The sequence below is a fragment of the Anoplopoma fimbria genome, unplaced genomic scaffold (assembly GCF_027596085.1).
Source record: "Anoplopoma fimbria isolate UVic2021 breed Golden Eagle Sablefish unplaced genomic scaffold, Afim_UVic_2022 Un_contig_2903_pilon_pilon, whole genome shotgun sequence".
Taxonomy (NCBI): Eukaryota; Metazoa; Chordata; class Actinopteri; order Perciformes; family Anoplopomatidae; genus Anoplopoma; species Anoplopoma fimbria.
In genome coordinates, this window is record NW_026554663.1 from 45345 (window position 1) to 60938 (window position 15594).

The 15594-nt window shown below is 40.4% G+C and overlaps 1 long non-coding RNA gene across 1 annotated transcript; it reads right to left on the bottom strand.

The window, feature by feature from the left end:
- Nucleotides 1-3636: 3636 nt before the first annotated feature.
- Nucleotides 3637-12547, bottom strand: LOC129088671 (uncharacterized). The gene is made up of 4 exons (XR_008531057.1): nt 12484-12547; nt 10083-10205; nt 6226-6303; nt 3637-3744 (listed from the first exon to the last, which is right to left on the bottom strand). It is a non-coding gene; the product is annotated as an uncharacterized LOC129088671 (long non-coding RNA).
- Between the last annotated feature and the right edge of the window lie 3047 nt (nt 12548-15594).

The following is a 15594-nucleotide window of genomic DNA, read 5'->3' on the forward strand; positions in this document are numbered from 1 at the left end:
CCTATTTAATACAGGTGAGGTAATTTCATTGTCAATATTTTGTGTGCAGAATTTTGTCTCTTTACATCAGGCTACACAGAGCATGACTAGTTAAATCCACATTGTTTGAATATTTACGTTGTGACAGAAAGCAAGATAGTAGTAGTTTTGAATCATCATACACTGTGTGTATATGTTATCAAACCTATTGGCATAACACAGCAGACACACTTTCTGTCACCATGGTTCTCTGATGCACTGACTTCAGACCAGCAGCCCGCTGCACAGTCTGCTGGGAATCGGTCTGTAAATATTAGCTGCTCATATGTGCTACCAACGCCACGTTGCGATGTCGGCTACAAATAAGTCAAAAGTAAACTGGGTTTACCAATTTGTACAATCCAGGCGGTAACCTCTGGTTCTGTAGAGTGAAGCCAATGTGCTTTAGAACCTGCATTCTTTCTAATAGCCAGCAGGGGGCGACTTCTCTGGTTGTAAAGGAGTCTGTTGAAAAATGACACTACTTCTCACTTCAATTCAATTCAATTCAGTTTATTTTGTATAGCCCAGAATCCCAAATTACAAATTTGCCTCAGAGGGCTTTACAATCTGTGCACATGCGACATCCTCTGTCCTTCCCTCACATCGGCACAGGAAAAACTCCCCTAAAAAACCCCTTTAACAGAGAGAAAAAAGGAAGAAACCTATGGGAGAACGACAGAGGAGGGATCCTTCTCCCAGGATGGACAGAATGCAATAGATGTCATGTGTACAGAATGAATAGCATAACTTGATTTATTCTCTCAGTATAAACATTGTGTGACAAATCTTGCTGATGGAAGGCTCTATCTAGGCAGAGGCCTTTGGCACTTACGGGGGAGATGGACATCAGTGTGTAGCTGTGTTCACGTGATGTTAGGTGACTCTAAGTAACCGTTATTATGAGTTGAGTTTTATTCAGTTCAGCCAAGTTAACGGTTTGTTTGTATATACTGTTTGTATATATTTTTGGTTATACGTGTAGCAGGGTCATTTTTGTAAATAAACACCTTTTGTTCTCTGGACAAAGATTCTCGTGTCTGCCTCCTACCACTTTCCTAGCCACTCTGGTCAAGCTTCCTCACACATTGTAAACATGAGTTTCTGGTCTCAATCTCTAGTTTCAAGTCTTCTTTAATGCAGCTTGATGTTCATTTAGTAAATCATGGTCAATATAGCTGGACCATAAAGCAGGTTATGCTTTTGGGCGGGGCTACCTTGTGATTGACAGGTCTCTACCAGAGAAGGCAATGGCCCAAATCCACACTATCAGTCAAGCACATCTGTAGCATACTGATGTTTTTCTTCCTTATTAAAAATATCGGGTGCCTATATTACCCGAAATGCAACTTCATCGCCAACAGTTGGGTCAGAGATTTGGGTGTGTTATTTTAGTAGTAGCAGCTACTGGAGCCTGGGGCTCCAGCCTGCTGCCGAGATGAGCAGCAGGCTACAGAGCTTACTTCTTTTTTACTCCACACCTCCAGCTTGTTTTACTTTTCAAACGAGTAGTCTTCAGCTGACGCTGACTCAAGTGACATCACATGAGGACTTTTATCAGACTACAAACCAGCTCCCTCTGGAGACAATAAAGGCTTTACAACTTTTTCACAACTTTTTTCATATATGTGTTACTCCTCCCCACCACCTGGAATCATCATCATTATTGATCAGTTTTTTCTTTCAGTCCTGTCTCTCTCTCTTTTCTCTCTCAAAACATGAAACAACCAATTGCTTCTCTCTGCCATCTGTATTTAGAAGGTTGCAATAATAATTAGCAGATATGTACATGGTAACATATTTGTGGATCTAAATAGTGGGTATTATGGGTAACCATAAGTTGTCAAGGATTATACATAAACATTTGTACTATTATATCAATAACTCCAAACACCATTTAATAAAACATACTTTATTTTCTTGGTGCAAGTCAGTCATTGCACTAGTTACTTCATTTTCATCCTATTGTCATTCCACAACAATATTCATTCATAATCAACATCACTGTCAACAAAACAAAACAAGAAACCAATCAGCAGTCTTCAGAGGTTAAGGTACACATGAAGCCACGCATTTTAACTCCTCACACAGGAGTAGATCATCTAGCTTATTATACTTGCAGAAGGCTCACAATATAATCTTATACTTTCCAATTCTGGAAATGAAGTTTAGAAGAACATAGCAGAGTTTACGTCTAAAGAAAAGGCAGCAGTTATGAATCGTACTACATTTATTTCTATGATCTGAGATCTTTACAGATTTTGAAGATTTTTGTTTTCACTGAATTAAGTCAATGTTGTGTGATTCCTACTCATCTCTTAAACACAATAATACAAACTCTCGGAACCACTTACTAACTTTTTGAAGCTTTCAGCTTTGTGTCTTCAATGAACCCTAGTTCTTATGCCACACTTCCCAAAATTGAACTTTATGATTATTTTGTTAATGTTCCTTTTGCAAGTGGGTGTCGGTTCTTGACCAAGGATCACTTGTGAGGTAAGAGAAACACCACTATGGAACCCTACTCTGTATCTGTCAGTGGACGGTGTGGTTTTGTTGCAAGGCCAACAGAGTCTAGTTGCATCGTGCCAATTTCAGCTGTCCCAATGTTTCAGTTAAACCTTGATGGAATTTCTAGCGTCTGGGTTGCGCAGCCATTTTCAAAAGGTATGCAACAGTAGCAGTAGCAGGCGGTTATTGCACAAGTAGCACAACCAAATGCCTCCATGTGTGCAGATTTTGCACTCAGTGTTTCCCAGTCTTCTGATTCTGGAGAGAATCAAGCAACTGGGCTGGTTTGACAGTATGGAGCAGAGAGAGAGCGGGAACGACAGCTGACCTGTCCTGTTAATAAACTTTCTTTCAAGTTGAGTTTAGTGTTTCTGTGCCATAATTACTTTCAATGAAGACTATCCTATATCTTCATGGACTACATCTTCAAAGCAGCTTTCCCAACCCTGCTTGGTATTTGCAAAACAATGTCCTTGTCAATGTCCCACCTATGGTTTGGTGTTGGATGTGACTGTCCTCTGATTTTTCTGTGGCCTTGAACTGACTCCTGGTCAGTGACTTTGACTCCTTCTTGGTCAATGCTGACCGACCACTAAGACTTTGAGCGTAGATTATTTTGATACACATACTGTTCCCATGCTCATTTCCTTCATAATAATAATAATAACATTTTCCACACACTCCTACTGCACTAATGTAAATACATGAACAATTCTCACAGAGGGCTGAATTACAATCTGTGATTAGGTGCCATAAAGGAAATGCCTTCACATAGACCTAAAGAATAATTCAACAAATGTCAATTTGTGATGTTCACTCCCTTGATTAAGATGAATCAATCCCTTCTGCCTGCCGGAGGAAAGGCGGCTCGTTCTCTTTGACTCATCACCCTGTCCACCTCCAAACATGCTGCAGACCTGACAAGTTCACCCTTGTCCTCTGCTCTTACTAAGGCTGCTCTTAGTAACCAGGTCGGGTGTGTTTTATCCAGCTGCCTGGTGGCTGGTGTTTGGGCTTCTGAGGGCTTGGCTGTGCCCTGCTCCCCTTATCTTTGCCCAGGATAGTACATTGTCTGGAGAACCGCGGTGGTCTACGCTCCCCTGTCAGTCTTCTCTCGAGCCGGTCCAGCTTGGCCAAGTTTTCTTTTAGAAGTCTGGAGGCAGGGCTCAGAAGCAGGGCCCGCTGGTAGTACATCCTGGCTGCTGCATAGTCTCCCTGCACACACATACAGAACAATACATGTATGCGGCAATAGGTGTTCAATCCAGAATGAACTTGGGCTGTTGCCATGTCAATAGCTTAACTGCAGTTTACTATTTAAGATGTGTTTAATCTAAACCCAGTTGATGCACAAATCACTCCTAAATACTAGGAATGGGTATGAGGAGTAGATTAAACAATTACTCATCTGACACATAAATGATAAAAAAAAAAATTCTCACATTTGATCTTTATTTCCTTTAGCTTTTATTGATTGTGAGTAAATAAGCATGTATAGAAAAAACTTGGTCCTGAATGGCCAAAACAACATTTTAATAATACTGTATTGCCCAGAATACAAGATAGATTTTTCTTGAAACTATGTAAAAAAATGTGGGAGCACTAGACATCTATGTGTAATTCACAAAATCTGATTTTGAGTGGAAAGAGTGTCTTTAGAATTAGTCAGCCCTAAAAATAGTTAGGAAGCATACATACTGTAGTTTTGACTGCTCATGTAATGTGTTTTAACGTCACAGAGGAAATAAATGAATGATGAGTGAAAAGGAATCGAAAGTGTCTCCTGATATTGTAGGTGTCACAGAAGATGAGCTCAAAAAGCCTGGAAATGCTTGTCACATGCTGTGTAAGTATTTTGAGTGTGAGTATGTGTATGGAACAATCGTTGACTACAATGATCTGTTAAACCGTGAGAAACAATACCCCTACTAAATACCTCTACAGTTCATCAAATATAAGGTTTCAGTTTAAGAGAAAGCGATGGAGACAAGGAAAAATGGTTCACGGACAAACCTCTAATGAGGCCAAATCCAGGCCAAAAGTCTTGATCATTTGGAAAAAAATAATTAAAACTGAAAGTACAAGTTTTGGTCTTGAACTTTGAAAAATACAACAATGTATTCAAAATAAAAATAAGTGAAGGAAAAGTTTTTTTTTTTGAATATAACTGATTAAATTGGAATTGTTTTGAATAAAATATTTATTTTCATTTTTTCACTTTCATATATTGTTTGATATTTGAGGTCTTATAGTTCCGATTTTCAGTTGCTCATTTTATATTTTAAGAGTGAAATACTTTTTTTTTGGTTTCAGACTTTTGGCCTTGATCATGGCTTCAAATGAGAGGGGCGGGTAATCATGAGTGACAGCTAACAATGAAGGCTGAAGGCTTCCTCAACCCCGTTGCCTTCAGGAAATGTAGGTATTGCGAGAATTATGACCCAACACTTTCTATATACCATTTTCACTTGATTGGTAGCGAAAACATTTACACCAGTGACAAAGGTCTGTTTCTCTTTTAGACTGTATTTGACACAAATCGCAGTCTAAGAGCAATAAACTATGCCATATTGTCCTGTTAAACAACCACACTTTAATATCTAAAGTTTCGCACTTCAACATACCACTGTGAAAAAAACGTAGTAACGCTGCGATGGTGTCCGCTTCACACGGAAAACCTGTTGGCGCCAGTGCGCAGGCAAGAAACTGCAACTATTTTTTAAATCGATAATCTGGGAAATGACTACGACAAGCAGCTACTAAGATGCAGGAACAAAACTGTGGCCACTTTGAACATCTTAACCTCACATCTGCCCATCAGAGCCGTGAAAACAATACATTTCCAGGTGTGAATGAGTTTGATGTTTCTAGGCCAGATAAATTTGAAATCAGTTAATGAAATAATGGTGACAATATCCAAACTGATTGTACTTGGTCACATGTAGTCATGTTTATTTTCATTCATTGTACACATCATCATATTCTTTGTTCATTCATTAATTGTATTCATTTGACTGTTTATCTACTTATTTTCTGTTTAGTCATTTCATTATGTTTTTAGGATAATGAATTTGTAAATTATAAAAAACTTAATTGTATTTGTGTATTTTAAACAGGCCCTATTATGCTATTTTCCAGGTGCATATTTTTATCTCAAGTTACAGTTACAACATGTTTACATGCGTTAATGCTCATAATCCTCCTTCTTTTTCTCATCCTGGCTGTCCTGCAGCACCTCTTCTCACCCCTCTCTGAAATGCTCCGTTGTAGCGCTTGCTCCTCCCTCCAGAAAGCAAAGTCTGCTCTGATTGGTCAGCTAGCCCGCTCTGTTCTAATTGGTCAACGTTTCACATTTCAAAAAAACTCTTCCTCCGGAGCTTCAGTTTGTCTCTCTCTTTTGTTGTTTGAAGGCCAAACTAGCAGGAAGGAGTTTTATGTCACTTCTGTAACATTGTGACCTCATAAAGTTACAGAAGTGAAGGAGAGAATTCAAAGGAGCCGTTTCAGGCAGCTCAGGAGCAGTGTAATAATAATAAATAAATATTGTCTCTGTACATCATGACATTAACTCTTTTTGGTATTTTTAGAAAGAGCAATAGGGAGCTTGGAGGATTGGTTTAAGCCATTTTTTTCAACCTACCACAGAATGGCAGTATTGTTCTGTCTTGACTTCAGAAATTAATTTATGTTTGCTACCTTAATGTGCTGAATCCCTCCCATGTTCATCCAGGCCTGGGACTGGTCAGGTTTGAGTTCGACAGCCAGCTTGTAGCTCTGGTGGGAGAAAAGAAAAACAGATTAGTCAGTGTCATATTTTATGGGACAGTCACATACTTCCACTCAAGGAATAACAACATGGTTTGTATTGTATTTAGGGATGGGAAGATCCTTATCAAGTTTTCATTATCAGGATAATCACAAATATTGTCACAAGTATCTTGTACAGCTGTCTAGCTCTCTGTCATAGTAGAGAAGTGAAAAATAAATCGAGAGACGAGAGAGAGACAGAGAGCAGTGGTTGAGCAAGATAGAAAGTGAATAAAGAGAGCGGGCAGTTTTAGTGAGAACACAGCAGTGAATCAGAGAAATAAATCATTTTCTGATTGTATCACAACTGTTATTTTCTAAAGCACAAATAAACACAACTCAAACCTCTACACAACCCTGCATGAAGGTGCCGCATTCCCAGATTTTTAGTAAATGCAACTGAAGCGAACGCTTCATCCTGTCTGCCTGACTCTGCCATGTTGTGGCAGCTCTGCCTGCATTTGTTTGTCTCATCCCCGCTCTGGGTCAGACACGCAGACACGCAGCTCTTCATACATCCATGAGACAGCAATGTGACCTGGTCGCTAAATTTTTAGAAAGTCCCAACCTCACCTGTGCACTGTTATTGGCTGGTGAGTTCACACCCACTGCTGACACCCAGAAACACAGCATAATAAGAGGGAAAGAGAAAATCCAGGCAGAGGACAGGGTTTCTGCAGATACAGACACTGTCACTCCCGTGTAGTGGGTCATAAGTGATGATTGAGAGCTGGCAGAGATCTGCACCCAACTGAGAGCACATTTCTAGTTAAACTTTATGTTCAACTATTGGTTTCAGTGTTTTTCTGGAATTAAGAGGACACATTACATAGAATGTATTCACATATACAGTGGGTACGGAAAGTATTCAGACCCCTTTAAATTTTTCACCCTTTGTTTCATTGCAGCCATTTGCTAAAATCGAAAAAGTTCATTTTTTTTTTCGTATTAATGTACACTCAGCAACCCATCTTGACAGAAAAAACCAGAAATGTAGAAATTTTTGCAAATTTATTAAAAAAGAAAAACTGAAATATCACATGGTCATAAGTATTCAGACCCTTTGCTCAGTATTGAGTAGAAGCACCCTTTTGAGCTAGTACAGCCATGAGTCTTCTTGGGAATGATGCAACAAGTTTCTCACACCTGGATTTGGGGATCCTCTGCCATTCTTCCTTGCAGATCCTCTCCAGTTCTGTCAGGTTGGATGGTGAACGTTGGTGGACAGCCATTTTCAGGTCTCTCCAGAGATGCTCAATTGGGTTTAGGTCAGGGCTCTGGCTGGGCCAGTCAAGAATGGTCACAGACTTGTTCCGAAGCCACTCCTTTGTTATTTTAGCTGTGTGCTTCGGGTCATTGTCTTGTTGGAAGGTGAACCTTCGGCCCAGTCTGAGGTCCTGAGCACTCTGGAGGAGGTTTTCTTCCAGGATATCTCTGTACTTGGCCGCATTCATCTTTCCTTCAATTGCAACCAGTCGTCCTGTCCCTGCAGCTGAAAAACACCCCCATAGCATGATGCTGCCACCACCATGTTTCACTGTTGGGATTGTATTGGGCAGGTGATGAGCAGTGCCTGGTTTTCTCATAGTTTGGGAGTCCTCCATGTGCAGAATTAACGGCAAAAAGTTCTGTCTCTGAGCTCCTTGGGCAGTTCCTTCGACCTCATGATTCTCATTTGTTCTGACATGCACTGTGAGCTGTAAGGTCTTATATAGACAGGTGTGTGCCTTTCCTAATCAAGTCCAATCAGTTTAATTAAACACAGCTGGACTCCAATGAAGGAGTAGAACCATCTCAAGGAGGATCAGAAGAAATGGACAGCATGTGAGTTAAATATGAGTGTCACAGCAAAGGGTCTGAATACTTATGACCATGTGATATTTCAGTTTTTCTTTTTTAATAAATTTGCAAAAAGTTCTACATTTCTGTTTTTTTCTGTCAAGATGGGTTGCTGAGTGTACATTAATGCGAAAAAAAATTAACTTTTTCGATTTTAGCAAATGGCTGCAATGAAACAAAGAGTGAAAAATTTAAAGGGGTCTGAATACTTTCCGTACCCACTGTAATAGCAGCTTCTCACCCATGCAAAGAATGTATTTAAGTGACCCAGTCTTACCCCCTAAAATATTTTTCACTTTAGTGTTAGTTAGGGCTTTCAACTGCAAGTGTATCTTGGTTCTCGTATACACTAAAACCATCTTGTTGGTGTGGATAAGTATCTCCTCTTTCTACATATAGAAGACCACGAAGGTCAACACTGACCTGTACGGAACAAATAATTTTATTTGAACAACATAGGGACTGCTGATCCTCTACCTTTCGATTTTTTAACACAGATGTGCTTTGCTTTAATGAGTTCACTCTGAATAAAAAAATCAAAAACCATAAAGATGAAAAACCTTTGCCTTTTGCAAACCTTATGAAAACAGTTCACTTTCTGACCACTGTGCTCTTTTTCTTTTACTTCATCTTTCCTGTGGATTTTAGTGTCTTCATCAAGCCTCATGCTGAAATTTAGTTTTTTAGGCCAAAATATGATTAATAAACAAATGTAGCAATGGTAACAGTTTCAGTAAATAAAACCTTCAACATATGCACCTCATTTATTTATGCTTCTTATCAGCAGGGATTAGAGCAGGGCTGTGGATGTTTGAATCAGCAGCCAGACTATCTGCTCTGAAAAATAAAAGACAAAAACCACAAAAAAAAATCCTAAAATGAACCAGTTTAAACAGCACTTCAAAGTATCTCTCAGGCTGCTTGCTTTGTGCTTGTTTTGCTCTTTTGGAGACTGTGATAATACTAGGGAAATAACACAACGTCATCTGTATAAACTCTCCTTAAAGATGCTGTGACCTGAGATGGCTTATTTGGCTCCTGCTGTCTTGTTTCCACTACATCATTATTGTAAGTGTTCAGTGGCCTATCCTTGGTTTGTTTCTTGGCTCTCCTATCAAGCCCTTTTTCTGAAGAAGTCATTCCACCTCCCTGTGCAGAAAAGTGCCTTCCAGAAACTTCCTCCAAAAATCCAAACATGGTTTAGAGTGTGCCGACAGATCTTTTGAAAAGTAGTAGCAGAAGTGTTAGTAAAATGTAAGGGGGTTGAGTCCATTCCCTTAGTAAAAGTCAGGGAGAATGGTTTGTTAAAATAAGTTCTCATAAAACACATTTTCCATTTTAGATGGATTCATTAAGCTAGGGCTGGATTGTTCCAAGGGAGACCATTTTCCAAGTTAAAATGAGGATGAGTGGTAAAAAAGCTCTAAAAACTTGCCAGCAGACTTGGAGTGAAAAACCTGGCAGAGGATAGGTGAAGTGTGAATAACAGGTATTTGGGCTAAAACCACATGGAATAAACCTGCTTTGTGATCAGGCATACAGATATCCTTAGAACATTGTACAGAACCAGATCAAGGGTGTGACCCTTCAAGTGTCGGCTCCTTTTGGCCTGAGTGAGGTTAAAGCATTTAGTTCTGATACATTCAATACATGAAAATATGTAAACATGATACGTCTTCTGTCAGAAACACTGAATATAAATGTGTGAGGAGTGGGTGAATGTGCCAGTGAATGAAGGTGGGATTGAAGTTCAGCAATTTGCCACTAATTTCACTATGCAGGATGACAAAATGAGAAAGCCACTCTAGATGCTACCTAATATTGGTTCAAATCTGTGCCTCATTTGGATGGATACCTGGCTAGAGAGACTGAGACAGAGCAAGTTTGGAGGAAGAAAAGAGCGGTACCTCGAAAGCTTGGTCCAGCTGGTTCATCTCCCTGAGCTGATTTCCTTTGGAAAAGTACAGCTCTGCTCTCACTGTCAGATCACTGGGACTCTGCTGCAGGGCCCTGTCCAGAGCATCCAGCGCCTGCACAGACACACGAATATAAACATTCACACTAAAAGTCCCTCTCTCTTACAGTTGATCGTCTTGCTGTTTGAGTGTGCTTCCTGCTGGGACTGTCACTGCTGGTTTAGAACAGAAATCACAGCAGGCTCTACAAAAAGACCCCTTGACTATCTGATACTTTGAACCATGAAGGCCTCTGAAGGAGTCAGGGATGGAGGGAAGAGAAGAAGAAGAAGCAGACAATGCAGAGAAAAGGAAGTCTAAACTGATTAAAAGCAGAGCTGGAGAGAAAGCTGGGGAGTACGGCGATGAAGAGAGCGGTCGTTTAATCCCGTCTCTTACAGACTGCAGCTACAGCTTTATTACTGACAGATTTAAAGAATTTGATTGGTGTTTTTTGAATTGTGTCTGACTCCATGATGTTGGGGGCTACAGTGGCAGAAGCAGTGTATCCCTGCTTCATTTCCACTGTAGTCCAGCTGAACCTTCCCCCAATGCCCCAAAAACATGGGACACACTGACTGACCGAATACTGACAATGTTTTATTTGCATTCTTAGAAAAAAGCCCAGAAGCTGCAGATACTCTCTTGGGGGGAAAATGTCAAACATGGCAAATTGACCCAACTGTGTCTGTATTCATTTTCTCTTGTTTTCTCAAACGGCAGAAACAAAGTCTGACTCTTGCATTGCCTCAAGTCACCTTGTCTTTGGAAACGTTGCACTTGGACACACTGCAAAGACTAAAGCAAATGGCCATCTACACACATATGTTCTGCAACTGAGTGAGAGGAAATAACTCCCCATTCCAGCAGGTGGACAACGTCCTCAATTGGTCGATGGCCGATCACCAAACGTTGCACAAAGACTAGGGCCACAGACTATCACCTAGGGCCCGACCTCAGGCCGACTGGTGGCCTGGTGTGTCAGGGCTTTCAGTTAGTCTACAACTATTACAAAGGAGAAGATTGAGAGGAGCGAGTTAACGTAATAGTTGTGGTAGGGAAAGTATGATTATATTACCAGGAGTGACATGATCAGATATCTTATATCTTAGCGTTAATTGCAAAGCTTGAGAACGGGCATACTTAGCCTAGCTTAGCATTAAGACTGGAAGCAGGGGGAAATGCGAGCCTCGCTTTGTGTAAAGTTCTAACCTACCAAACTTCTAAAGTCCACGGATTAAATTGTGGTAACTTGTTTTGTTATATCAGTACACAAACAAAAAATGTAAATTTGTTGTTTTAGAAGGAGTTACATGGTGGAACTATTTCTTTATGAAAAACAGTGTTTCCTCCCACCCAGCTTTTCTGTGCAGAATCTCCTGCTACAGTGCGGGTTGCCAGGTACGCTCAATGAGCACATGGAGCAGGACATGGTCTGTCGCTCCGTGCTGGCACCAAAGCTGGCAACATAACTGTGATGACAAGACTCCAGATTAGTGGTCACTAGGCCACATGTTGCACAAGACAGCATGGATGCTTGACTTAATGGGAAAATGGCACTGGTTTGTCAGGTTTGTCAGTAAGTTGGGCTTTTAACACTGGGCACATATGGTGTGAATACCAGTCGGAGCAACTGAACCAGATGTGTGTATTTGTCAAGAAGCTGAAGTAGAAACACAGAGGTATCCAAGTCTCTTTGAATTCTCTGTTCTCTAGAAACATCTTGCTTCTAGCAGTAGTATTAGCAATAACATTTACACATCATTGACTGACAGTGAAGCTCATTGCTATGGTCAGTGTTGGAAAGAAACTAAGTTAATTTACTCAAGTACTGTAAGTACAATTTTGATGCACTTTTCTTGAGTGTTTCAATTTAATTACTTTGCAGATAAAGACTTAACATACAAAACATGATCAGTTTGTAAAATATTATGTACTGTTAAGATAAAAATCGCAAAGGTATATAAGGTAGTTCAAATAAGCACAGCCCAAACGCGCCATCAGTAATGATGATCAAACAGTACAATATAAAGTTACACTGATAGGTCCATTCTGCATAGTATTATTACAACTGTAGATTTCTAGTGTGAACAATCTGCATACTTATATCACAGAAGCACAAGTAATGATGGTGGTGATAGACTGGCGTGGGAGGATAAGCGGCAACTGCTCGCCAGCAAATGGCTGCTGGTCTGATGTACAGCAGAGGTGATTAGTTTCCACGGTAACTGTTGGAGCTAAAAACATCTCCCGCTGAGTTTATCATTCCTAACTGTGAGTTATCTGACCTCCGAGCAACAGACACTGAGGCCCTGAGAGACACACACATCTACAGTCAAACATACACACACACCTCGGTGTAGTTGCCACGCTTGCTGTAGATGGCAGACAGGAGGCGGTAACATTCGATACAGCCGCTTTCTGGATATGATGTCCATGGTCATCTTCTCTGCTTCTTTGGCACGCCCGGCCATGGCCAAAACCTGAGCCTGGGACAGAAACAGAGTGTGTGAGTGGGTAGTTGTGGTGTGTGTGAGAAACAATTTTTTGAGGCCAGTCAGATGTTGTTTTGGTAAATATCCAACATTGCACCATGGCAGCTTTTCCAAACACACACACACACACACACACATGCACACGCACGGATGTTCTGGCATTCCATGATTCCATGATTTAATGAGTCTTTGAGTGTGTGTCCGTTCACCAGAGCCAGCCAGATGTCGGTGCTGTCCGGGCTGCAGGGCGGCGGCCCTTTGTACACCTGCAGGGCCTCCTCGTAGCGGCCCGTGTTGTAATACAGAGCTCCGAGCGGAGTCAGGATTTCCACCTTCCTCACCTGCAGCGCCCTGCAAGAAAATGTCAAAAGGTCACCAAATTTAGATTGTGGTCCCAATTTGCTAAAAAGGAAAGAAAACAACAACAAAAACCAAACAATTATATATGGAGGGTGGAGGATAATAATAATAATAATTAATCCTTTATTAGTCCCACAATGGGGAAATTACAATTCTCTGCATTTGACCCAGCCCAGAGGAGCAGTGGGCTGCTAAGAAGCGTCCGGGGAGCAACTTGGCGCTAGGTGTCTCGCTCAAGGACACATCGGCATGTTAATTGTAGAGGGGTTCGAACCACCAACCTTGTGGTTGCAGGATGAGCGCTCTACCTCGTGTGCCACAGCCGCCCCAATGAATTAGGGGGTTTTGAAGTCAGATGAAAGAAGCTGTTTTAAAGTCTGGTGATTCGGGATCTGATGTCATGGTATGTTATCATGGAGCTTATAATCATGGTCTAGACCTTAGACTACCTTTTTCATAAACACTGTTGTCTGTTATCCTCACTGTAATGTAAATGAACAAACACAACACAAGGCTTTGTTGATTTCATTTGGATACATCTATTCATATTTATCATCATATATTAATATTTAAAAAATGTGTTAAGACTTGTAGATGTAAGGAGCTAAAACTCCACAGAGGCAGCACGGTTATTAACTGTATTAACTTAATTTTAACTCCTAGACCAAAGGGTATCCTCCAAAAGCGAATATAATCATCAAAAGGCTTCAGAGAGTTAAAAGTGTTCTCCCAAGGATGACAATGGTTGTTGGTCAGCTTGTTTGACACAGCCAGGGTCATCAAATGAAAATTCATCTACATTTAAATGTTTCATTTCACATTTCAAAATTTGAAATAAGACAGCATAATGAAAAGAATTTTAGAAAAAATTTCAGATTGAGATTTTATTTTATTTGAGTTATCTGAATCTAGAGCACTATTAAACTTCCCCTTGAAGAAACAACCCAACGTTTTTGGGAAATACATGCTTTCTTGCCAGGAGTTAAATGGAAAGCTAAATATCAAAACCTTTTCTGTGTGTTCAGGGCCGAGGTAGGCTGAAATTTGACAGAAACTGAATTTGAAACTCAATGCTGCATTTTGTATCACTGTTTATTGCGTGCACGCTACACAGCAGCATTCTTGTGGCTGATCAATATTTTGGCTCCAGGCCTCCCTGAGTAGAAAAAACAAGGATTTACTCACCTCTTGTACCAAGACTCAGCTTCTGTGTTCTCATTGGATGATCGGAGCAGGCGGCCCAGGTTTACCATGGCAACGTAGTGTGCTGGTTTGAGTCTAACGGCTTGCTGGTAGTGAGCGGCTGCCAGCTCCCCCTCTCCTGAGGATTATGAGAGCAAAGAGTTAGGAAAGGAAATGGGAGGATGGAGGAAAGAAATGAACAAGGGTGGAAGAGAAATAAGGCCGCGAAGAAGTAAGAAACATGCAGGAGAGTAAGAAAAAAAAGGATAGAGGAAGTAAAAGAAGTGAGGCAGGAGATAGAAGGAAGGAAAGATTAGACATATCTATTAAATATATGTGATCAGATATTTTTAAATTGGAAAAACTACTTCTGCTCATTTTTATTCTACAGAGTTGTAAAATATTCAGGGTTTTTGATGATGACAATAATACTAAGATTATCATTCATACTTCATCTGGCATCATGTCCCATTAGAATAAATTCAGGTAAAGTGCTTCTCATACTGTACATTACTGGTGAAGTATTGAACAGATGAATTCTACATTCAAACAAAAGTTTTTTAGATTGATTCACTACCTTTCCAGCAGATATGCTTTGGCCTGAAACATACTGGAATTACAAAAATGGGACTACTACAAAATAGCAGTTATTTTGTTAGAAATACTGTGTGTCACACAAATCTTCATAAGGATAGTAAGAATCAGTTCTTAGCTTTGCAGCTGGAGTCACTGTTGCAGGCAACAACAGAATAAAACAGAGATTTTTTACATGCACGTCAGTTACTGTTAGGGTTTATTTTCTGAAGTAATCTGAGTGTTTAAAGACACCAGACACGGACAGTAGTGCTTTGACCGTGGTGGTGTGGGAAGATCTTTACACTCTGTGATAGACACTTGTACGCTATTCAAAAGGATTTAATTTAAAGTTAGCGAAACTGGCCCTGAGAAGCCTCTATGGGGCCATTTTTGTGGTGGCACAGCAACCAATGCAAGCAGCCCTTCCCCAACTCATGCATCATCTCAGGAATCAATCGCTCAGCGCACCTGCACAGGTCGTGTTAACAGCTAGCCCAACCCCTCCAGTCAGGCTTTGCAATTTGACAAGGGAAACCCTGAACCGAGAAACCTGAGATTTTAGTTGTTGGTGACGCTAACATTAGATTTGTAAAACTACCGCAATTACTTACTCAGAAGCAAGACAGATTTTTTTTTACAACTAATTCTGTCTCTATTCATCCTTCAGTTCATACTGTGATAGGGATTAGTGAGAAAGCAGTGTGCACTACCAAAAACAGTCCACACAGAAACAAGCTGATCACGTTTAAAATCACTTCTTTAATCCCTGCTGTTGAATCAGCTCCATTTGGATTAGTTAATGTAGTTCCAAAAGTCTTTTATCTGTCAGAATTTTATCATGACAAAGAATA